The sequence below is a fragment of the Delphinapterus leucas genome, chromosome 4, assembly GCF_059928025.1.
Source record: "Delphinapterus leucas isolate spDelLeu-1000000601 "Yukka" chromosome 4, BTC_Dleu_Yukka2, whole genome shotgun sequence".
Taxonomy (NCBI): domain Eukaryota; kingdom Metazoa; phylum Chordata; class Mammalia; order Artiodactyla; family Monodontidae; genus Delphinapterus; species Delphinapterus leucas.
Window position 1 is genome coordinate 147,781,124 of NC_143132.1, and position 25,846 is coordinate 147,806,969.

At 40.0% G+C, this 25,846-nt stretch overlaps 1 protein-coding gene across 20 annotated transcripts in view; it reads right to left on the minus strand.

Annotated features, from left to right (window-relative positions):
- The window catches only part of THRB (thyroid hormone receptor beta), a 397,985-nt gene that overhangs the window by 217,878 nt on the left and 154,261 nt on the right, over positions 1 to 25,846 (minus strand). For all 20 annotated transcript variants that reach the window (XM_089911216.1, XM_089911223.1, XM_089911214.1 and 17 more), the window contains one exon: positions 12,080 to 12,151. The gene's annotated coding sequence lies outside the window, so the exon portion shown is untranslated. The remainder of the gene's footprint in view (positions 1 to 12,079; positions 12,152 to 25,846) is intronic.

A 25,846-nucleotide genomic window follows, 5' to 3' on the forward strand; every position in this document is an offset into this window, starting at 1 on the left:
ATAATAAGGTCACAGACACCATAAAACACTCCACCGGACTTGGTCCTGCCCACCAGAAATACAAGATCCAGCCTCACCCACCAGAACACAGGCACCAGTCCCCTCCACCAGGAAGCCTACACAACCCACTAAACCAACCTTAGCGGGGTGGGGGGGGGGCAGACACCAAAAACAACGGGAATTACAAACATGGAGCCTGCAAAAAGGAGACCCCAAACACAGTAAGTTAAGCAAAATGAGATGACAGAGAAACACACAGCAGATGAAGGAGCAAGATAAAAACTCACCAGACAAAACAAATGAAGAGGAAATAGGCAGTCTACCTGAAAAAGGATTCAGAGTAATGATAGTAAACATGATCCAAAATCCTGGAAATACAATGGAGAAAATACAAGAATCATTTAACAAGGACCTAGAAGAACTAAAGAACAAACAAACAATGATGAACAACACAATAAATGAAATTAAAAATTCTCTAGAAGGAATCAATAGCAGATTAACTGAAGCAAAAAACAGACAAGTGACCTGGAAGATAAAATAGTGGAAATAACTACCACAGAGCAGAATAAAGAAAAAAGAAGGAAAAGAATTGAGGACAGTCTCAGATACCTCTGGGACAACATTAAATGCACCAACATTCGAATTATAGGGGTTCCAGAAGAAGAAGAGAAAAAGAAAGGGACTGAGAAAATATTTGAAGAGATTATAGTTGAAAACTTCCCTAATATGGGAAAGAGAATAGTCAAGTCCAGGAAGAGCAGAGAGTCCCATACAGGATAAATCCAAGGAGAAACACACCAAGACACATATTAATCAAACTATGAAAAATTAAATACAAAGAAAAAACATTAAAAGCAGCAAGGGAAAAACAACAGATAACATACAAGAGAATCCCCATAACGTTAACAGCTGATCTTTCAGCAGAAACTCTGCAAGCCAGAAGGGACTGGCAGGACATATTTAAAGTGATGAAGGAGAAAAACCTGCAACCAAGATTACTCTACCCAGCAAGGATCTCATTCAGATTTGATGGAGAAATTAAAACCTTTATAGACAAGCAAAAGCTGAGAAAGTTCAGCACCACCAAACCAGCTTTACAACAAATGCTAAAGGAACTTCTCTAGGCAAGAAACACAAGAGAAGGAAAAGACCTACAATAACAAACCCAAAACTATTAAGAAAATGGTAATAGGAACATACATATCGATAATTACCTTAAATGTAAATGGATTAAATGCTCCAGCCAAAAGGCATAGACTGGCTGAATGGATATAAAAACAAGACCCATATATATGCTGTCTACAAGAGACCCACATCAGACCTAGGGACACATACAGACTGAAAGTGAGGGGATGGAAAAAGATATTCCATGCAAATGGAAATCAAAAGAAAGCTGGAGTAGCAATTCTCATATCAGAAAAAATAGACTTTAAAATAAAGACTATTACAAGAGACAAAGAAGGACACTACATAATGATCCAGAGATCAATCCAAAAAGAAGATATAACAATTGTAAATATTTATGCACCCAACATAGGAGCACCTCAATACATAAGGCAAATGCTAACAGCCATAAAAGGGGAAATCGACAGTAACACAAGCATACTAAGGGACTTTAACACCCCACTTTCACCAATGGACAGATCATCCAAAATGAAAATAAATAAGGAAACACAAGCTTTAAATGATACATTAAACAAGATGGACTTAATTGATATTTATAGGACATTCCATCCAAAAACAACAGAATACACTTTCTTCTCAAGTGCTCATGGAACATTCTCCAGGATAGATCATATCTTGGGTCACAAATCAAGCCTTGGTAAATTTTAAAAATTGAAATTGTATCAAGTGTCTTTTCCGACCACAATGCTATCAGACTAAATATCAATTATAGGAAAAAATCTGTAAAAAATACAAACACGTGGAGGCTAAGCAATACACTACTAAATAACCAAGAGATCACTGCAGAAATCAAAGAGGAAATAAAAAAAATACCTAAGAACAAATGACAATGAAAACACAACGACCCAAAACCTATGGGATGCAGCAAAAACAGTTCTAAGAGGGAAGTTTATAGCAATACAATTTTACATCAAGAAACAAGAAACATCACAAATAAACAACCTAACCTTACACCTAAAGCAATTAGTGAAAGAAGAACAAAAAACCCCCGAAGTTAGCAGAAGGAAAGAAATCATAAAGATCAGATCAGAAATAAATAGAAAGGAAATGAAGGCAACAATAGCAAAGATCAATAAAACTAAAAGCTTTTTAGTTTTAAAATTCCTTCAAGAAGATAAACAAAAGTGATAAGCCATTAGCCAGACTCATCAAGAAAAAACAGGGAGAAGACTCGAATCAATAGAATTAGAAATGAAAAAGGAGAAGTAACAACTGACACTGCAGAAATACAAAGGATCATGAGAGATCACTACAAGCAACTATATGTCAATAAAATGGACAACCTGGAAGAAACGGACAAAATTCTTAGAAAAGCACAACCTTCCAAGACTGAACCAGGAAGAAATAGATAATATAAACAGACCCATCAAAAGCACTGAAATTGAGACTGTGATTAAAAATCTTCCAACACACAAAAGCCTAGGACCAGATGGCTTCACAGGCGAATTCTATCAAACATTTAGAGAAGAGCTAACATCTATCCTTCTCAAACTCTTTCAAAATATAGCAGAGGGAGGAACACTACCAAACTCATTCTACAAGGTCACCATCACCCTGACACCAAAACCAGACAAAGATGTCACAAAGAAAGAAAACTACAGGCCAATATCACTGATGAACATAGATGCAAAAATCCTCAACAAAATACTAGCAAACAGAATCCAACAGCACATTAAAAGGATCATACACCATGATCAAGTGGGGTTTAACCCAGGAATGTAAGGATTCTTCAATATAGGCAAATCTATCAATTTGATACACCATATTAACAAATTGAAGGAGAAAAACCATATGATCATCTCAAGTGACGCAGAGAAAGCTTTTGACAAAATTCAACACCGATTTATGATAAAAACCCTGCAGAAAGTAGGCACAGAGGGAACTTTCCTCAACATAATAAGGGTCATATATGACAAATCCACAGCCAACATCGTCCTCAATGGTGAAAAACTGAAAGCATTTCCACTAAGATCAGGAACAAGACAAGGTTGCCCACTCTCACCACTATTATTCAACATAATTTTGGAAGTTTTAGCCACAGCAATCAGAGAAGAAAAAGAAATAAAAGGAATCCAAATCAGAAAAGAAGACGTAAAGCTGTCACTGTTTGCAGATGACATGATACTATACATAGAGGATCCTAAAGATGCTACCAGAAAAGTACTAAAGCTAATCAATGAATTTGGTAAAGTAGCAGGATACAAAATTAATGCACAGAAATCTCTTGCATTCCTATACACTAATGATGAAAAATCTGAAACTGAAATTAAGAAAACATTCCCATTTACGATTGCAACAAAAAGAATAAAATACCTAGGAATAAGCCTACCTAAGGAGACAAAAGACCTGTAGGCAGAAAACTAAAAGGCACTGAAGAAAGAAATTAAGGATGATACAAACAGATGGAGAGATATACCATGTTCTTGGATTGGAAGAATTAACATTGTGAAAATGACGATACTACCCAAACTAATCTACAGTTTCAATGCAATCCCTATCAAACTACCAATGGCATTTTTCACAGAACTAGAACAAAAAAGTTCACAATTTGTATGGAAATATAAAAGACCCCAAATAGCCAAAGCAATCTTGAGAAAGAAAAATGGAGCTGGAGGAATCAGGCTCCCAGACTTCAGACTATACAACAAAGCTAGAGTAATCAAGACAGTATGATACTGGCACAAAACCAGAACTATAGATCGATGGAACAGGATAGAAAGCCCAGAGATAAACCGGCACACATATGGTCACCTTATTTTTGATAAAGGAGGAAAGAATATACAATGGAGAAAAGACAGCCTCTTCAATAAGTAGTGCCGGGAAAACTGGACAGCTACATGTAAAAGAATGAAATTAGAACACTTCCTACACCATATACAAAAATAATCTCAAAATGGATTAAAGAGCTAAATGTAAGACCAGACACTATAAAACTCTTAGAGGAAAACAAAGGCAGAACACTCTATGACATAAATCACAGCAAGATCCTTTTGACCCACCTCCTAGAGAAATGGAAATAAAAACAAAAATAAACAAATGGGACCTAATGAAACTTCAAAGCTTTTGCATAGCAAAGGAAAACATAAACAAGACCAAAAGACAACCCTCAGAATGGGAGAAAATATTTGCAAATGATGCAACTGACAAAGGATTAATCTCCAAAATTTACAAGCAGCTCATGCAGCTCAATAACAAAAAAACAACCAACCCAATCCAAAAATGGGCAGAAAACCTAAATAGACATTTCTCCAAGAAGATATACAGAGTGCCAACAAACACATGAAAGGATGCTCAACATCACTAATCATTAGAGGAATGCAAATCAAAACTACAATGAGGTATCACCTCACACTGGTCAGTCAGAATGTCCATCATCAAAAAATCTACAAACAATAAATGCTGGAGAGAGTGTGGAGAAAAGATACCCTCTTGCACTGTTGGTGGAATGTAAATTGATATGGCCACTATGGAGAACAGTATGGAGGTTCCTTAAAAAACTAAAAATAGAACTACCATATGACCCAGCAATCCCATTACTGGGCATATACCCTGAAAACACCATAATTCAAAGAGTCATGTACCAAAATGTTCATTGCAGCTCTATTTACAATAGCCAGGACATGGAAGTAACCTAAGTGTCCATCGACAGATGAATGGATAAAGAAGATGTGGCACATATATACAATGGAATATTACTCAGCCATAAAAGGAAATGAAATTGAGTTATTTGCAGTGAGGTGGATGGATCTAGAGTCTGTCATACAGAGTGAAGTAAGTCAGAAAGAGAAAAACAAATACCGTATGCTAACACATATATATGGAATCTAAAAAAAACAAAACAGGTTCTGAAGAACCTAGGGGCAGGACAGGAATAAAGACGCAGACGTAGAGAATGGACTTGAGGACATGGGGAAGGGGAAGGGTAAGCTGAGACGAAGTGAGAGGGTGGCATGGACATATATACACTACCAAATGTAAAATAGATAGCTAGTGGGAAGCAGCCACATAGCACAGGGAGATCAGCTCGGTGCTTTGTGACCACCTGGAGGGGTGGGATAGGGAGGTTGGGAGGGAGGGAGACGCAAGAGGGAAGAGATATGGGGATATATGTATATGTATAGCTGATTCACTTTCTCATACAGCAGAAACTAACACACCATTGTAAAGCAATTATACTACAATAAAGATGTTAAAAATAAATAAAATGTTAATGTCTATAGCCTAAAAAAAAAAAAGAAAAAGGTTTTAAAATTACGAAACAGTGCACACATTCACACATATATACAATGGAATATTACACACACACACACACACACACACACACACATATATATAAAATGGAATACTACTCAGCCATTAAGAAGAATGAAATAATGCCATTAGCCAGACTAGAGAGAGACAAATATCATATGATAGCACTTATATGTGAAATCTAAAGAATGATACAAATGAACTTACCTATGAAACAGACACAGACTCACAGCATAGAAAACAAACTTATGGTTATCAAAGGGGAAAGGTGGGGAGGAGGGATAAATTAGGAGTATAGGATTGGCGTATACACAGTACTGTATTTAAAATAGATAGCCAGCAAGTATGGCACAGGGACCTCTACTCAATATTCTGTAATAACCTTAAGGGGAAAAGAATTTGAAAAAGAATAGATACATGTATATGTATAACTGAATCACTTTGCTGTACACCTTAAACTAACATAACATTGTTCATCAACTATACTCCAATATAAAATAAAATTTTTTTAAAGGGCGTAAAGAACAATATTACAGATACACATGGTCCACCATTCTGATTTGCTCTATTGGTTTCATCTGTCTCTTTATAAGAAATAAAACGTAAGAAAACGCCCTGACCTTTGTCCATCTCTCTCTCCTCTCCCTCCCCTCTCTTTGCCAAGTAGCCACTATTTTACAGTCGGCGTGTTTTTCCCATGCATGTTTTTGTTCTTTTACTACGTTAAGTGTATAGGCATTTACTTTTTAATTTGAGACTGTGTCCAGGACGTTACAGCACAAATTACAACGCTTGCCTCGACAGGCTTCCTGAGAAGATGCAGGGAAGAGCAGACAGCCGGAGCCCCGCCGACCCACCCCTCTCCAATGTGCGGTGGGAGAAACAGGACTCAGGCTAGCTCTGCACAATGCCATCAGGGAGGGTTAAATCAGAAAATCAAGTTTTGCTTATTCAGATGATTTAAAAAGCTAAAATGAAAACTCATTTTGCCCTGCAGCCAAATATGTCAAACACACAGTACCAAGAAAGTTGTACTGACAAACTCGGTCATTTTTGCCCAGCCCTGTGGGTTACATAGGCAAGATGTGTTTATATATGTGGCGGTACTGTGTACCACGGATGTGAGGAGTTCCAAAACAGCCATGCCGGGGGCCTGGATCCATCCTACCAGCACCACAGACAGGCTTTGATTTTGTCATTCACAAATGGCCAAATGTTACCTGCTGCTCATTGGCTGAACAAAAGCGATGTGGTGATGGTTTGGAGTTGAACTTCTTTCACATTTGGGAGCTCATAATGAAAAGTCTATGAATGTATGGTTACCAAATGCATGATTCTACCCCTCCTAAAGTTAAAGAAGAAGAAAAGAGAGTGCAAGAGAGAGTGAGAGAAGGAAAGAAAGAGAATGAGAGAGAGAGGGAAGGAAGGAAGGAAGGAAGGAAGGAAGGAAGGGAGGAAAGGAAGGAAGGAAGAAAGGAAGGAAGGAAGGAAAGGAAGGAAGGAAGGGAGGCAGGAAGGAAGGAAGGAAAGGAAGGGGAGGAAGGAAAGGAAGGGGAGGAAGGAAGGACAGAAAGGAGGAAGGAAGGAAGGAAAGGAAGGAAGGAGAAAGGAAGAAAAGAAGGAAGGAAGGAAGGAAAGGAAGGAAGGGAGGAAAGGAAGGAAGGTAGGAAAGGAAGTAGGGAAGGGAGGAAGGAAAGGAAGGAAGGGAGAAAGGAAGGAAAGAAGAAAGGAGGGAGAGAGAGAGGGAGGGAGGGAGGAAGAAAGAAAGGAAGGGAGAAAGAGAGAGAGAAGAGGGAAAGAAAAACTGGTTTTTTTTCTTTCCACCCTGACTTTCCTACTTCCTCTACCTTGGCTTCTCAGGATAACTTCTTAGTTATGTTTACAATGCCTTCACCTCTTATTCCTTTAAAAGTTTATAATTTAGCTCCTTTTAATTTTTCCCTTTTCTTTGTTTAGTGATGCCAAAGTTTAAAAATTATTGCAGTTGGTGGTATGGAGCCCTAGAAAAGTTTTATGTTGTTTGTGTTGTGTGTATGCCTGCATATATTTGTTTATGCATTATTTATCTATTGTCAATAGACCGCATCATTAAATTTCCAGCCAATTTTCTGCATATGAAAACAGCACGAGACTGTTTTGTTTATCTGGATCCTGTTTCCTAGAAGTTTAGCTAAATGCCTTTCCCTGGTTTCCATTCATATATATATGTGTATGTATATATATTTACTCACATATACACATACACATTCATACACATATACATACGTGTATATGAATATGTATATACTATGTATTTTTATACACATACACACACCTCACAAACGTGTGTGTGTGTCTGTTGAAACCTAGTTTTGAATTGCACAGCTAATTAATGAATACATTCTCCTTGGTCAATGCATTCTTCACAAATTGGATCACATTGATCTCTCTTGTCCCCAGTGCCACCTCAGTAATACAAAACTCATCACTACAGATTGGAGTCCTTCACTTTTCCCCCTTTTATCCATCAACCAGTTGGCTACAAGATCAGTTCCTCTAAAGCACCATCCTGATCATGCCTCTCCAAAATTGAAAAGCCTTTAATAGCTGTCTGATTGTGACCAATCTGCTAGGTGCCTTCATTCTATTCCTTTACAACCAAATCTCACCTCACCTCTGGATGCAAAGTACCCACTACATTTTCTAGACTCTTTTGCAACCAGGAGTCGGTACGTGAGATTGTAGGCAGAAGCCGTGAAGTGGGAATTCAGGGAAGCCCTCCTAGAGAGGAAAGCCAGCTGGAAATGGGTGCCTTTGCCCCCTTCTTCCCATCTTTCCTGCTGCCTAGAATTTATGTGTGAGGGCTGGAGCTCCAGCAGTCATCTTGACCTAGGAAGGAACCTTGAAGATAAAGTCATATGCTTAAGAATAGAAATACAGAAAGATAGAACATACCTGAGTCCCTGATGATAAGAGAACCACCCCCAATAGCCCTGGAGAAAAAATAAAATTTTGTGTGTTTGTCACTGTTATTAAGATTTCCTGCTATGGGCAGGCCCAAAATAGTAGTTTATTCTCTCCACAAATTTAGGTATATTTCTGCTCCAGCCAGTGTAATATGATGATTAGTTTCAATCCACTGCTTCTCTTCCTAAGACAGCGGCTCACAGACAGAAAGATCTGAGTTCAAGCCCAACCCTGCCACTATGACAGCAAAATCTTCAGGCATTGCTCCTCAACCTTTACCCTCAGTTTCCTTGTCTGGAAATTGAGAATAATAATAATATGCACATTAAGGGGTTTGCTATTTTTCTTTCATCCAGTGTTTTAGTTGTTATTAGCCCACTAGCACCAATAGAAAACATAGTTGAGGGAGAAAGAAGGAGATAAAACTCAAATCAGGATATACTCCCACTTGTTCACAGACCTCATAAGCAGTTCAGGGGTTAAAAACGCCCAGGTTGCTAATTTTTAAAAGTCAACAGGAAAATATATCCATTGATTGGACTTCAGTTATTCATGTTTTACTCTCATTCTCACAAATAACTGAAATCTGACTACACACACATTGCATTTTCCAAACGCTCCTTGACCTGTAGATGAATGCACACACACATACACACACACGTACATTTCAAGAACATTGGGCCCGGGAGAATCACTTGCTCCAAGTCCCTGGAATGGAGAAGTCCTACAATTCTTCTTGGTACTTGCCATTTGGATAAGTTGACTCAATAAATGACTTGAAGAAACAATTCCTTTCAAATGGGCATTGAATTGCAAAAAAGCAAATTCTGTTCAAACTCTTCCACCGTGCAATTTCACTTCTGCTCTTATGCACATTAAACTAAATTGGTTGGATATAAACCTTGCTGAATTAAATCTGATTTGAGGAGGACATTTGTGTGTCCGTGCAGGCAGAGTGCACTATGTGTGGGTTTAAAAAAAAATGTTCCTTTTACAAATGATTCTGTTTTGCCATTGCTTCATTAGTGAACTAAATTTTTGGTCATGTGGATCCATTTTGTGAATGAAAGAGATCTTGGCCCTTTGTTGGGAAATCACTAAAGTAGCAGTTTGTTCTTCTTGAAGAAAAGTCATACAGCCTCAGAGGCTGGAACATTCGGGTACAATCCGGGGTTGGTTGAATCCGTGGACGCAGAACCCACGGATAAGGAGGGCTGACTGTACTACACCGTTTTATGCCCTTGAGGGCCTTGAGCATTTGGTCTATGTGGGGTCCTGGAACTACTCCCCCCAGATACGGAGGGACAACGATATCTTTAAATCCTTTCTGCCCTTGCTTCATGAGACCCTCACTTGCCCTCTCTTACTATCCCCCAACACTATCATCACTTCCTTTTCAAAAGCATTCTCCTTGTTCTTCTCAGCCCACTCTCCTCATGAGGCTCTAAAGGGCAAGTTGGCCACAGGGTCCTATCTTCCCAGGCTTAGGGCCTTAGCAGCATTTCAACCCAAATAATGACCTTCCATGTTACTGCCGGACTTCTAAAACACACAAATAGAAGAATTCTAGTAGGCTTGGCTCCAAGTATTTCCGGGGGAGAAAAGTCATTTTTAAAGGGTCCAGATGATTTATTGCAAGGATAGAGGTGTCACTAAAGGCCTGAATTCCAACCTGTCACCAGAAGTTCAACTCTGATAAGGTATAGAAAAAGCAATCTTGTATTTCACAGGTCCCGAAAAAGCATTCAGATGAAGGAGCAAAGGTTAAAAAATTATGAACAATTTCCTGAGCATTACCAACAGTACATGTCAAAGTAATGCATGAATCAAGTATTGTACTCGGGATTTCCACCGCCAGGAATCCCATACATCATCCTTTAGCTGCATTACTGGCTAGAAGACCCCAGAAGGTATTCAGGGGTTCTGTTGTCTGAAATTTTCTGAGATTTTTTTTTTTCTGGTTTTGGTAACTATTGAACAAAGAAAGTTCAATAATTGGAAAAGCAGCATGGTCTCTTGTCTTCTGCAGCTTTGCATAATGACCACAGATTCCACTCAATAAAGAGTGCACATAGCTTTAAGAAAGACCATCGGTATTTTCAGTATTTCAGGAAGCTCTCAGTATTTTCATTCACAAAACAGCTAATTTTTTTTTGCTTTATTTTCCTTCTTTTTATTTTTTAACAGAGGTATAATTTATGTATAGGAAAAAGGAGACGAGTTATGACAAATGCCATGTAACCCACACTTCTAAGACATACATTTGCATCACCCCAGAAAAATTCCCTGTGTCCCTGCCCAGTCAATCTGGTCTCTCCCCAGAGTAACCACTATTTTGATTGCTATTACGGTAGATTAGCTGTGCCTTTTTTAGAACTAAATAAAAATGGATGAATGCAGTGTACTTTTTTAGTGCCTAATGTCTCATGTTTTAAGCATCTATAAAATCACCTCTTAGTTTCCTTCTCTGTAAATTGAGGGGCTCGCCCTGTGAAAACAGTGTGCAAGTATTCTGAGGAGTTGTAGGTTTCTTTGTTGGGGGAGGGGACCTGAGAAGCTACCTTGATTGGGGGTGGGTGGAGTGGAGGCTGAAAACTGGGGTTCTCTCCTTCAAAGAGAACAGCTGTACTTTTCCAGGTCTTACAAATTGCGTTTCACTGGAAGATTGCATTTGGGTAAAGGGTTCTTTGTAAAAAAAAAATAAAAAAGTTAGAGAACTGCAGGGCTAGCCGATCCTTACTGATCCTTTTCCCTGGAACCTTCTATAAATTACAAATAGCGTTTCTGATATGAGAGCTGGGATTGGTCCCCTGGAGAGAGAGCTGGGAGACAGAGGCCGCCAGACTGGGGCCCCTGGGGAGGGTCTGGGCACCGAACACTGTAATATTAGTACCGGTTACAATCAGATAGTGCCACCTCAACTGAGGCGGCTGGACAATAGGCCAGAGGCCCTGGCGATGGAAGCACAAAGGCAGCATTCAAAAGGCCCGACTCCACAGCCAGCCAGTGCATCTATAGACGCCACAGACCCTGGCCCAGCCGGAATGTCACCTCGCCGCCAGAAAGCCATTTTTCCTGGTTAGCTTTTAAACTGCTAAAAATAATAAACACAGAAAGGAAAGTGCTGACACAACCCTAACTGCAGAGACAAACTGCAACTGTTGTTATAATAATGTAAACAAACTGGGCTCCAAATGACATCCTAGTGTTCCAAACTGAACAGGCTGCCTGATATTTCCAAACATCTGGGGACTGGAGGGAAGTTGTATGGGCTTGTCAGTAATGGAAGGGGGTCTTCCCTGCACAGGTGCACGTGCCCTACCTGACTTGCTCTGACCAAGGGTGAGCTGATCCTTTTGCTTTCTTTAGCGCTCAAGGAAAAGAGAGATTGGAGAGGACTGTGGTCCTCCATCAAGCATTTTTCCACATAACAAATGAAAAATGGGCTCCTTTCTCTCTCTGTCCAATTATTACTCCTTTTCCCCCCAAATGAATTTGAAGCGTCCTTCTCTCCATTATGTTTGTTTTTAACCCATCGAATGCTGTATATTCCTCCTGAACACCTACAGAGTTCAAAACCGTCTTAAATAACAACCGCAGCAATGCCATAAACCAGAAGATCCTTCCCATAATGCTGAAAAGCGGCGATCATAAAATCACGAATCTGCAAACAGCCAAGTCAAGCCCAACATCTGACCTGACAATCCATGAAATCCCGTGTGGAACTTGGTACCCACGCAGGACGGCCAATGGGAGGGAAAACGCAGATCTGGAAAAAAGGAAACACAAGAAGATAAATAGATGTGTGTGTGTTTTTTTTAAAACTCCCCCAACATTTGCTCAATTCACCACTGCTCTTCTATGTTTAAATGGGGTCTGGTTTCAGAGCTGTCTCTGATTTTGAATACATGCAAACAGACTTAGATAAAATCTCATTCCAAAGGGGAGCTGGTTTCAGAGAAAGGGACTTTAACACAAGGATTGTAATAACACATTATAGGCATGAGACAATGTTTGTGGATCCCAAGAACCTACTTTTCTGCACAGGACTCCGGGGTTTTGGATTCCCAGCCTCGGAAGAGGACTAAAAGGCAAATGTGAATCTAACAATTTAGAACTTTTGTGCTAAAAAGGGTCCAGCTGGGTGTCAGAGGATGGTTCCCAGGATAGGTCCCAGCAAATCTCAGCCGGGGCTGTGCCCCTGTGAGACGTCAGGATGGGGGACCCGAGAGGAAGCTACGGGGCTGTCTAGATGGTGTCACGTGCGGTGATGTTGGGGACTCTTCCCCCAGGTGTAAACAGATGAAGGAGAAACCAGGGCATCTGTTCCTACGGCAGACGACGTCTCCAAGTGTCTGTCTGCCCAGCAAGCGAGGGGCTGCTTTTTCCATGGCTGTGGGCCCACAGTTGTAGTTGTTCTTGTGGGAAACTTAGAGATCATAGGGAAGCACAGGTTGGCAGGACAAATGTCTGGGTCCCCTCTGCCCAGAATGGACCATTGACAACATTTTGTCCCATCTGCTCTTTTTTTTTTTTATAAATTTATTTATTTATTCATTTATTTAATTTTTGGCTGCACTGGGTCTTCGCTGCTGCACGCAGGCTTTCTCTAGTTGCAGTGGGCGGGGGCTACTCTTTGTTGCGGGGCGCAGGCTTCTCATTGTGGTGGCTTCTCTTGTTGCAGAGCACGGGCTCTAGGCGCGCAGGCTTCAGTAGTTGTGGCACACAGGCTTCAGTAGTTGTGGCTCGCGGGCTCTAGAGCACAGGCTCAGTAGTTGTGGCGCATGGGCTTAGTTGCTCCGTGGCATGTGGGGTCTTCTCGGACCAGGCCTCGAACCCGTGCCCCCTGCATTGGCAGGCGGATTCTTAACCACCGCGCCACCAGGGAAGCCCCTCTTTTCTTTTTTTTTTTAAAATAAAATAGAGCATAGGTATAATCTCCTTGACAACCCATTCCAAGGCCAGACCATGAATTTGTATCTTGCCAGTACATTTTTTTAAAACACTTACATACAAGATGAGTATCCAGGACAATGAACAGTGCTTGTGTGTTTTTCATTCACCTATATGATATGAACCTACATATGTGTATCTATCGTTCCACACTTGGACTCTCAACATCATGTATGTGAACTGACCATGCTGCCCGCACTAAGTCTCGGATCAGTCACCGCCTTTCCACCTAACACCATGAAGGCACCTGTCATACCATTAAACTGTGTGCTGGTTACGTGTGTGTGTGCGCATATGTACGTGTGCGTGTGCAAATTTTCTCTGCAGCTCCACTCTGAGCTTCTCGAGATGCTGCTCTGTCTTCTCTACTATGGTTCCATGCAGAGTGGACAGTCAGTGTATTGAAAGGTGAAACATATTTGTTAAAAATTGATCTGCTTATTATTAATCTTCCTCCCTTTTCAGACAACATTAAGGAAGACTTTGAGGTTGTATTTGTTTCCTTCAAAGTCTCTCTCCTCTTGCTTTTGTCGTAAATATTGAAATCCCAAGTTGTCAGTATCACTGTACTGTTTGCAAGAACATTGGAAGCTTTAATATTTTAAGGCTGAAGACCAATATATTTAAGGAGCATATGTACAAAACAGACTCACAGACGTAGAAACATAGAAAACAAACTTACCGTTACCAAAGGGGGAAGGGTGGGGAGGGGGAGGGATAAATTAAGAGTTTGGGATTAACAGATACACACTACTATATACAAATAAACAACAAGGTCCTAATGTATAGCACAGGGAACTATATTCAATATCTTGTAATAACCTATAATGAAAAAAATATGAAAAAATATAACTGAATCACTTTGCTGTACACCAGAAACTAACACAACATAGTAAATCAACTATACTTCAATTAAAAAAAGAACAAAAAACGGGCTTCCCTTGTGGTGCAGTGGTTGAGAGTCTGCCTGCCGATGCAGGGGACACGGGTTCATGCCCCGGTCTGGGAAGATCCCACGTGCTGTGGCGCGGCTGGGCCCGTAAGCCATGGCCGCTGAGCCTGCGCGTCCGGAGCCTGTGCTCCGCAACAGGAGAGACCACGACAGTGAGAGGCCCACATACCGCAAAAAAAAAAGAAGCATTTTCTAAAAGCGTTCTCAAAGGCTAAATTGACAAGCCAGAAAGAAGCTTGTGTTTGTAAATGTTGTGGTTTTAAATGTGAATAGATATGCACCGCTACCCTTGACACTAATACCTAAAAACAAACAGTGCCTTATATGTAAACAATATTGAACCTCAACTTATTTTTTGAAGGTATAATTCTGATTCATACTTTGAAGAATATACATGAATCTGACTCAGTGACAACAACCTAAACATTCTCACATAATAATTAGTAACAATAAGCAGTTTAATATATACCACTTCTTAAGCACATTTTGTGGGTTGGGTTATGCTAATTCTCTCACCTAATTTCACTTAATTTAATCCTCACAATGATCAGATGAGGTAGGTATTATTAATAACCCCACTGTTCAGATGAGGAAACCCCATTGTTCAGAGTCGGAGAAAGATTTAAAATTATGCCCAAAGCCAGTGAGATAAAGCTAACTGGGATTCTCGCTCAGGCAGTAGGATGTCATGGGCTTCATTGTGAATTACTGAGAGCACGCTCAGGTGTAAAGATTAAAACAGCAGAGAAGACAACTGGAAAACAGTGCCACTGAAGTGGCTTCCAAGTTTTGCTATAATACAGACAGACAGCATCTCTTTCATGGTGTGGCTCAAACCAAGAACAAACCAAATTAGAGTTCTCCAAGAAGACAAACTCAAAGTGATTTCCTAGTCATGGAGGAAGGAATGAAATTTAAAGCAGCAAGGTCAAGCCCCAGACCTTTCCCAACTTAAACATTCCCATTTTTAATTCTTCTTCTCTTTAGAAAACAGGGAGCCGTGGATTTGCTCATGGCTCAAAGGAGGCTGCCCTGTTTGTTTACACAAGATTCAAAGCAAAAATGAGCATCACTCCCTGGGACAACTTTAGCCCAGAATGTGTGTTCCTTACACATTTTTAATTGGGACATAAATATATTAACAGTGTGGTTATTTTGTACTCAAAATATTCTGTTTTGTAACTGATTCATATTTATATTTGGAAGGCATTTATTTCTGGGTATGAAACAGTTCATTTTGTTAAGCCATGTGACCTGAGGTAAGGTTGGCCCCATTTCCCACGACTGCTCCCAATTAATGCAAATTGAAGGTTAAAGGATAAATAAAGTCCCTTTAGCTTGGTTTATTAATATGTTAGTTATAAATGGCTCTTTACTTGGCCTCTGTTCTTCAGTCTGTAACTATGTACAAATGAACTCTACAGAACAAGATAGCGAATACACAACGTGTATTTTATTGCAAAGTTTTCATTTAAAAGGGGTTACTATTATGGCGATACATTAATGTCACCTATCTCTCTACTTCTTTGGTCTCGGCTCTCTCATCAAACCTGTGGAGCCTGATATAGACTGACTGCGTTGCGTTCACGGTCACATCTTCAGCCCTCCCTGTCCCTACCCTTTGTCACGTAACTTTGCAGTTCCTCTTACTAAAGAGGTTCAGCCGATATGCCTGCCCCCTTTGATTTTGGCTTTGCTCAGGTGACTTGCTTTGGCCAATGGAATGTTAGCAGGTATGTTCCATCTAGAGGTTTGAAAAAGTTCTTGTTATGTTTATGTGTTTGCTTTGCTCCTCTGTAACTGCCATGAGAACATGCCTGGGCTAGCCTGTCATGGCTGAGAAACACAGAGTGGTGTTGACTCACGCCTCAGCCGAGGCCATCCTAGATCCGCCCAGAGCAGCCAAGCCCCACACATAGGACAGCACCCAGGCAAGATACACAGAACCACCCAGCTGACCACAGATGCACGAGTGGGCCCAGCCGGAACTCAAAGGACCAGCCAGTAGCCAACCCTCAGACTCGTGAACCTATGAATGCCAAGTGTTTCAAACCATTGAGTTTTGAGGTAATGGGTTACTTTCCCAGGTAACTGTACAAAATGTTGTTGTGTACTAGATATAACCGATATAGGACCTACCCCTGGCTCTCTCAAAAAACAGATGTCCCCATAGAAGACAGTTTAAAATTTAGGCAATCAGACTCATCAGCTATCCACCAAATGCCAGCTGTTTCAGTCAAGGTTCAACTAGGAAAATATAAAGTAGCGTAAGGATTTCAACAGAAGGGCTATAATGCAGGGAACTGATCACACAGAAGGAAAGACGTGAAGGCAAACGGGGAAGCAGCAGCCCTCCAGGAACTCAGTCATTGCAGAAAGTCCCTGAGCAACAGGAACAAAGCATAGAAGTGTCGGTGCTGGAGCCCAGGGGACAGGGCCACCCCGCAGGAGCTGACAGCTCAGAAGCCCTCCCTAGTAGGAGCTGAAGCCCCAGAGGAGACGATCTGCCATCAGAGAGATGGTCTGAGTGTGAGAAAGGAACACCCGGCTTCCCTCTTCCCTCAGGGCCTTCCAAGGCTGACCCCAGACTCAGGAACCTGGACAGCCCTGTTTTGGGGGGGGGGGTTTGGGTTTTTTTGACTTGTAACTTCAAACTCCAATAATTTGCATCTCATATGCCTTCCACCTTTCATTTGCCTTTGCTAGCCAGCCTTCTCAGTTACTTTCTTGCAGGTTATTATATAATATAAAGAGAGTAAACACATAAAGTCTAGCAAAAAACCCCACAATTCCCTAGGCTTGTTATCCTTCTTATCTCCCCCGTCAGGTCAGTCACACCAGGGAAGGGCGAGCAAGGGATCTGAGGGCAAAGAGGCACACACCTCACCATGACGGGCAGGACACCACAAGGCACTCATCGGCGCTGAGAGCTCTGTCCGCAGAAATAAAGGAGGGTGAGAACAGACACTGGGCTTGAAGGTCAGAAAGGGCCTGAAGAGGTGGGAAAGGATATTCAGGTAGCAGCACCCGTGGGAGCAAAGTGCAGGAACCATGGAGGGAAAGACCAAGTGTTCTGGTTAGGTTTAGAGGTTGTGTATTTGGGAGGAAGGTGCAGGGGAGAGGAGGGGGGCAAGGAGGCTACAAAGGTGAGAGCTTGAAAGAGTTGGGGCCCCTGAAAAGAAAACTATGTGACGTAACAGAGGTGCTAATTGTCCCTACAAATGGCAATTATCTTACTATATATAAATGTGCCAGTGTAACATGTTACAGACATTCCACAATGTAATACGCCAAATATATTTTGGTAAAAAAAAAGAGTTTGGAGACCCATCTAAGCAGATTGGACTTCTTTCTGTCCTGAAGGCAACGGGAAATGAATCGGTTCTGAGAAGATAGTAATATGATCCAAAGCGTGTGTTAGAAACATTACTCTGATAAACACGTGAGGGGTAGATGGGAGGGAGAGAACCAGACTAGGCATCTGTAATTAAGCGTAGACCTCACAGAGCTCACGACCCTCCTGAACACATTGGCAGGAGTCTGTGCAAGTGTTCAGTTTTCTGAGAGATGGGACAGAGCTTTCACATGGTTTTCAGTGGAGCCCGTGACGCTTGACCCCATCCAACACTGTGAACGCTAGAAGCAGGACAGTCATCTAGAGAGCTCCTCTACTAATCATTTTAATGAGGATCAAAAATGTAACCGTGGCAATGGGAATGGAAAGGGGTAAACAGACACGAACATTTGTAAGACACTATCTAAAATAATCTAGATAAATATGAACAGAAATGAAACAAGATCAAGAGATACGAAAAGCTTTAATTCTGTAAATGAAGTACAATGTATACAAATATTGAATCACTGTGTTGTACACCTGAAACTGATATAATATTGCAAATCAACTATACCTCGATTTTTAAAAAAGGGTACAGAAAAAAATAAATAAAAGGTTTAATTCTGGGCCACCTCCATCTGCTATTCCTTTCTTTCCCCTATGAAATGGAGGAAGCAACTCACGTATCCAAGATACCGTAAAGAGTCACTCAATTGAAAAGTTCCAAGATAAACACATGGCACGTATATCACCACTGTCCCCTTTCCATGTCATCACAGATATTACTAATCAAACACAATCTTTCCTTACTGCTGAGTCCAAACCCAATCTCCACACCCCTCTGAAACAGCTCCTCAGGCAGCCACTAGAGTGACTGCTTTCTAGAGTGACTGTTTTTATTTATTGTATTGACCGTTCTTTGGTTTCATAAGGATGAAGTACCAGTGAATGGATCACTTAGCATAAGGTATTATATACTCGTATGATCTGTATACACACACTTAAATGCGTATTTCCCACACATGGGAAACTTACATACAATTGGGCCACCTTCTAGATCTTACCCAAGTTTGTGAGTCCGCTTAATGTTAACTCAAGGCAATTAAATACAGATCTGAATGAAGCTGAATTAGGGGGAAAAGTTTTGCATACATGAAAATTTACTCTATTATTGAATGATCATAGTAAATGTTTAAAATCAGCACATGTCATCATAATCAGGGACTTCATTGTTTGGTAAAGTCTTAACTCCAATCACCGGCGAGTAGGTATATCGTGTTACCATGAGCCATCCTTTTCTCAGAGTATTAATATGTTGACCCTTGGGTTGGTACTTGAATGCCACCATGACAGTTTTCTAACCTTGGGTGTTTTCCATCTGACACTGGAAAAGAGGTGTCATTATTAGAGTTGCCTTCTATATAGGACCATAATAAAGACAGATTCAGAAAAGCCAGGTTTTTTTCTACTTGTACTTTGGATCAACAAGAAGGTAACTGTTGTCTATATTAACATGAAGATGTTTCCTGGTCCCCTCAACCCCAAACCCCAAAGTTTGATCTGTTCAATTCCAAAGAAACAACTTTTGGAAAATTGTGTATATACAAAAATATTCCCAGAAAAAAGAGAAGAAAAAAAATCTCTAATGTAAAAAATTCCTAGCAGTCATTATTTGACCATGACCCATAATGAGAAGTTTGTTTTAATCTATAACACACATGCCCATATATTTAGATGTGTGTATGTATAGCTAACTAAAATATAAGTCCCATAAGATAGTATTCTTGCTTATGTGATGTACTTGGATATTTTCTATTCCATTCAACACTATGCTATTCTATTCTTTTTTATATACTATTTCATTAAAGAAAAGTTAGTAATAACCTGTGAAATTGATTTCATTACCCACGAATAGGACCCAACCCACAGTTTGAAAAGCACAACCGTAGCAAAATAAAGTGCTCTGACTTTATTCACCAATGTAAACATATCCACAAAAAATTAATCCTGGGCAACTTAGCAGAGAAAAAAATCTCTTGGCTCTCCGTCTAGTATCCTGGATGAAACTAAGTTTTGCTGAGCCAATTTTTGTACTTCGTGGTTGACAATGACTGAAAACTGAAAGGCAGAGATCAAATCCTCACCCTCCTTCTCATCACATCTCTTCCGCTGGGTCATTTATACCGTGCAAGTATCTCGTTATTCAATTTTGCTGTCATTTACTGTTCTTTTTCCAAGAGCAATGGAAACGCAGGATCGGTTTACTGTCTCCTGTCTTTGGTAGAATTAGATGATTCTCTCTCCTGGCCCCTTTGAACAAAGATGCCATTCATCCCTCTGGAGAACCACCTCCGGGGGATCTGCAAACAAAGCACGGCAGGGAAACCACTACTCACGACGGAGCAACAGCAGAATCGGGCGTTGAGGCTGTTCGTCTGATTACAGACCAGAGAGAACTTTGCAATGATTCTTTTGACCGAGTGCACACAATTGGAATTGGAGCAACACAGATAACTGTAAAAACAAACAGTAAAAGGCTATATAGCTCCAAATTCAGTGGTACCTACCAAAAGAAAGCTATTTCTTAAAGAATTAAAAACTATTTCCTCTTTCTAAAAGAAAAAAAAAAATGAACAGGTACTACAGAATCCTCATAGCAGAGAATCTTTGGAGGCTTTCTTGCCAGTCCTCTGGTGCTAGTATATTCTTTCTTACCTGTGGCTTCTTTGACATTCATCTGCTTTCTGTGTGCCCTTCCCCACACCCCTACTCATCCAACTAGTAAAACATTAGTGAGTGTATCAAAGCCTGAGGTTTCCCACGTCCTTTATTCAGCATTTCTTCTTCCCAGAATTTATCTTAAATAAATGATTATGGATATATATATATACAAAGCCTCAGTGAAAAAGATGTTCACGTAGTGTTATCTATAATGGCAAAGGGCTCAAAGGGTATACAATTAATTGCTGAAAGTGGTCATCTTTGGGTGGCTGGGTTATTGTGATTTAAATTTTATTCTGTATACTTACCTATATTTTCCAAATTTTCCAAAATAAAAATAAGACAAAGGAATTGAAAAGGACACGTGTGTGCTTGTACTAGTTACTGAAACACTGGTGAATCTCCAGGTAGATTTTCACCAGGCCCAAGGATGCACATGTATGATCATGCCCTGAGACACTATAATATCTCTTCATGCTGAATTTATATATATATATATATATACCAGCAATTTCATCCTCAAACTCAACAGAAATGTGTACACATGTTCACCAAAAGACCTGTACAAAAATGTCCATAGCTGCACTTCTCATCATAGCCAAAGCTGAAAACAAACTATTCACCAACGGATATATGCCCACAATGAAATATATAAATCACAACTGATGGAATGTCTCACATAATATTGAGCAAAGTAAGTCAGACACAGGAATATATTCTACATGAGCCCTTTACGTAAAGTTCGAAACAAAGCAAAATTAATCTGTAGTTTTAGAACTCAGGAAAGTTCAGTCTTTTGGAATAGAGACTGAAGGGGGGAAGTTGGAGAGTTTCTCCTTCCTGTCAATTGTTCCATTTCATGATCTAAATGGTGGTTACATGGGTGTTTATAATTTGTGAAAATGTATCAAGCTGTATGCTAATGACTTATATACTTAGTTGCAACACATTAATGGTCCCTGGAACCACCTTAGTAAGTAACCATCATTTTTACTACAACCGATGTATGCATTTTACTGTATGTTTTAATGGAATGTATCTACATTTTGCTTCAAAAAATAACTTTGTTTACAAAACTTTAAGAAATATCACCCGTTTCCTACTTAGCATTCATAAGAACATTGACATACATGGTAAGGAGCGTGATAGGACCTAAAGTACACATCAGGGTAAATTTCAGACATCTTGTAGAGTGTAGAGTGATGCTGTTATTTATATGGGGGGGAGGAAGAGGGGAGGCTGAAAGAAATAGCCTTAAATTACCAGGGTTTTCTGTAAGGAGGTTATTTAGTATGTTATTCATTTTTTCTCTTTGTGAAGGATAGCAAAAATAATTTTTTCCTTCTGCATACTTGTAGGAAATGAGCAGCAAAAACGGTAATAACGTTTCCCTATTCCCATTGGCTTCTAGAAAACTCAGCCCTAAATTTGTGCATACCCACATGTCAGTGGTTTTCAAATTTTCTTTTTACTACGGCTACAGTAAGAAATACACTTTGTATCATGACCCAGCGTACAGTTATATTTTTGTAAATAATATCCTTACTTTGTGCAATGACCTCTGATATTTTCTATTGTATTCTATTCTAGCCCTTCACATCCCATTCCGTTAAAAACGGTGGTTACTCACTTAAATGATTTCACGGACCATTAACGTGTTGCAACTAAGTTTGAAAAATGTGTTTCAGAGTTCCTGGCAAATACTAGACACTCAGTAAAAAGTTATTAAATGTACAACAGTACATATTTGCATATTAACCTAATCTCCAGCTCATTATTAGTATCTATCCCTGTTTTCCTTTGCTTCTTGGTTTTTCTTGTCCTTTATAACTTATGTTTACTTATTATGGTATTTGTATCTTTACAAGCTGTCATCATCTTTTCCAGAACAAGCCCTCATAAAACGTTTTCAAAGTCACATAGTAAATCAGTCAGGGCAGAGCCACAAGAGGAAAGGTCCTCCCAAGATGCCAGGCCCTGCTTTTCTGGGAACAGGAACTTCAATACCTGTACGAGAAACACTTGTGGTCCCATCCCTGCAAAAATGTCTGCGGCGAGAGCAGATGGTGACAGTGACCATGTGACGGGAGCTCACCTCTAACCTTTTCGGGAACAATATACACTCTTGCTTTCCATGAAGTTCTCTTGCATTTCCGACAGCTGGGAGAGAGAGAGCCAGCTCATTCCAAGAAACACAAAGACACTTTTGAAAGAGGAACAAAGGGTTCTACAGTTGACAATGAAGAATGGTGTGAGCATCTCTGTGCATCTCTGTGATAAAGGAGTTCATGTTCTTGAGTTTCCTTTATCTTTCTTTTCAGGGTGTAAAGTCTTTCTCAGGTCACTGAAGTTGTGTGTCTACAGGAGAACTAGCAAACATGTTGGAAGGAGCTAGTCCAGGCATGTGAGAAGAAACCTTATCTTTCTAACCCAGGAACACATTTCGCCTTAATAAAACTTTTATTTTAAAACATCCTCTCAGGTCCTATCGAACAAAACTTTCCCTACAAAAGGTTCTTGGATCACTTTTGGGCAAGTTGCCGTCTTGGCTTATCTTCCACGCCCAAAGAAAGAAAAATATGTTTTGGGCCAAGCACCATGGTCCACTTTGGTAATGTTGTTTTTGTGAGGACAGGTTGTGGGTAAAGAGGGATGTGAACATGACTTGTCTTTCCTTTAGCAGAAAAGGATCATGAGGAATTTAACAGGGCTGAAATGGATCAATTCTGTCCTAGGACGGGGAGCCTGGGCTTTGTTTCTGCTTTAGCCCCAAGAGAGCATGGATGCTGCCAAGGAAATAACCAAAAATGCAAACTAAGAGTTACATGCACAGATGTCTACAGAAGTATATTTGCCTTAGTAGCATGACGTCAGAGCAGTCTCTAAGTCCCAAACTGCGGGGAAGACTTTTAAAAAGTAATTGGGCAGCCATTAAAACTAATACAAATCACGGTGTGAGAAATAACCACAATAAAATGTTAAATGCAAAAAGCAGGTTGAAAAACTACACATACAAAATATGAATTTGACCATTTTAAAGCATATATGTATTATATTTGCATAGAAAAAGATTTGGAAGAAACACTCCAAAATGTTGAGGAGCTATAACACTAGCTAGTGAAATCAAGAGTGAATATTAAATATCTTTTTTTAACTCTTATTTATTATTTATCTCTTTTTATTTATCTCTTATTTATTATCTTTTTTTTTTCAAAATTTCCACTGTACGCATGGACTGCGTTTACAGCTAGATGAAAGCTATTGTGAAAAATGTAATGATGCATTTCTTTATAAATTCTAGTTTGTTCATTTGCTGACTCATAAATATCTGGAAACTTTGTCCACTTTCTTTTTAATGACAACTTAAGCAGTTAAATTTCTAACTTAACACGGAGAACAGGAAGACTGGACGCCTCAGTGAATCTTATGCAAAGAAAAAGAAAAATCTTATGCAAAGAAAAAGAATTAAACATGGGCTCTTACCCTCTGAACATATTTTCATGAAGGAAGACCAACTTAAAAAAACCTCTTTTTCTGATATATATTTTTTTCATGTGGGTTGTGTGGACGAGTTTAATACTGTAGCTTATAAATAACATTAAAGGTTTAGATGACCGATCTGAAAGCCCACTCAGTTAACGTAAATGTCACACACATGAATGAGTTCCCTTTGGCATAGTTCCCCAGCCCTACAGCAACTACTGGCATCCAGCTGGCGACAGTGAGCAATAGAGTAATCTCTACAGCTATCTGAAAGGGAATGAAGGCAGTACAACGAAGTGAGGCTACTGTCCTCCAGCTGGGACCACAGGATAGTCACAATTAGTTTAGCCGGCATACCAGGTCAGTATAGGATACCGCCAAAGGCTTATTGTTGCACTGGCAGATTCAGGGAGGAAAAAGATAGGTTAATCTGTTTTATCATTTGTTTCTCTGACTTTGTATATCTGATGGATACTTCCATACAGTCAGAAAGAAGACTCCTATGGTAGCTCTAATTTTACTTTTTTAAGGAACCTCCATACTGTTCTCCACAGTGGCTGCACCAATTTACATCCCACCTACCATGTGATCCAGCAATCCCACTCCTGGGCATATATCCAGAGAAAAACATGGTCTGAAAGGATACATGCACCCCAATGTTCATTGCAGCACTGTTTACAATCACCAAGACATGGAAACAGCCTAAATGTACATCGACAGAGGAATGGATAAAGAAGATGTGGTACATGTATACAACGGAATAGTACTCAGCCATAAAAAAGAATGAAATAATGCCATGTGCAGCAACATGGATGGACCTAGAGATTGTCATACTGAGTGAAGTAAGTCAGACAGAGAAAGACAAATATCATATGATATCACTTATAAACGGAATCTAAAAAAAAACTGATGCAAATGAACTTATTTACAAAACAGAAACAGACTCACAGACTGAGAGAACAAACTTACGGTTACCAGGGGGTAAGGGTGAGGGAGTTTCGGATTGACATGTACTCATCCTATATTTAAAATGGATAACCAAGAAGGACCTACTCTGTGATGCAGGGAACTCTGCTCAATATTCTGTAACAACCTAAATGGGAAAAGAGTTTGAAAAAAAAAACAGATACACGTATATGCATAACTGAATCACTCTGTTGTACACCTGAAACTAACACAACTATACTATACTGTTAATCAACTATACTCCAATACAAAATAAAAAGAAAAAAGAAAAAAACTCCTATAAAATCTTGTTACTAGCAAGCCACTTAACCAATTAAGAAATTTGCTTTTTTATTCCTTAATTTAACTAAAACAAAATCGAATAAAGCAAGTCCGTGAAGCAAATTGTAAATACTGAGACTTTGGCAACAAAGCTACCCCAATCCCTCACTAAACTCTGCTAAAATTTTAAAAACAGTTTCTTAGTAATGTGGATGGGGCACCACCTACGGTTGGCAGTCTTACGCCCTTGCCCTCAATTAAAGTTCCTAAATAAAGAGTGTTAAAGGAATTTCAGATGCTATCACCAAATGGATAGAAACTCGTTTACTTTGGAGAAACAGGAGGCATAAAGGGTCACTAGGGCCTACCCATTGCGTTTTCTGGTCTATAATGGGAAGGTAAACTTTTAGACACCTTGGGGCCTTTTCCAGTCCTTAGGCTGAGACATTTACTATTGCTTTGGAACAGACACACTGGAGGGGAGAGAAGGGAGCCTGAATGGAAGAGGAGAAGAGAGCATGGCTGTGTTCTATCTGGGTTTCTGCTCTCAGAGAAGGGGTTTCAGCGTCAACCTGCGAGTAAAAGTGAAGAAAGCCAAACTTCCAGGTTAAATAGAGACCTTGGTTTGGAACCAAGATTACGAATCCCCTGGGGCTGTGAAGACTTCCTGTGCATCCACCTCCGGTGGCACCACCCCAGGCAGCTCCCAGCTCTGGATGCTCAGGCTGGTTTTCAGAGATTCTGGATGGAAGAGACCACAGAAGGCTCAAGATCAAAGGGGGACGGGTTTCTCC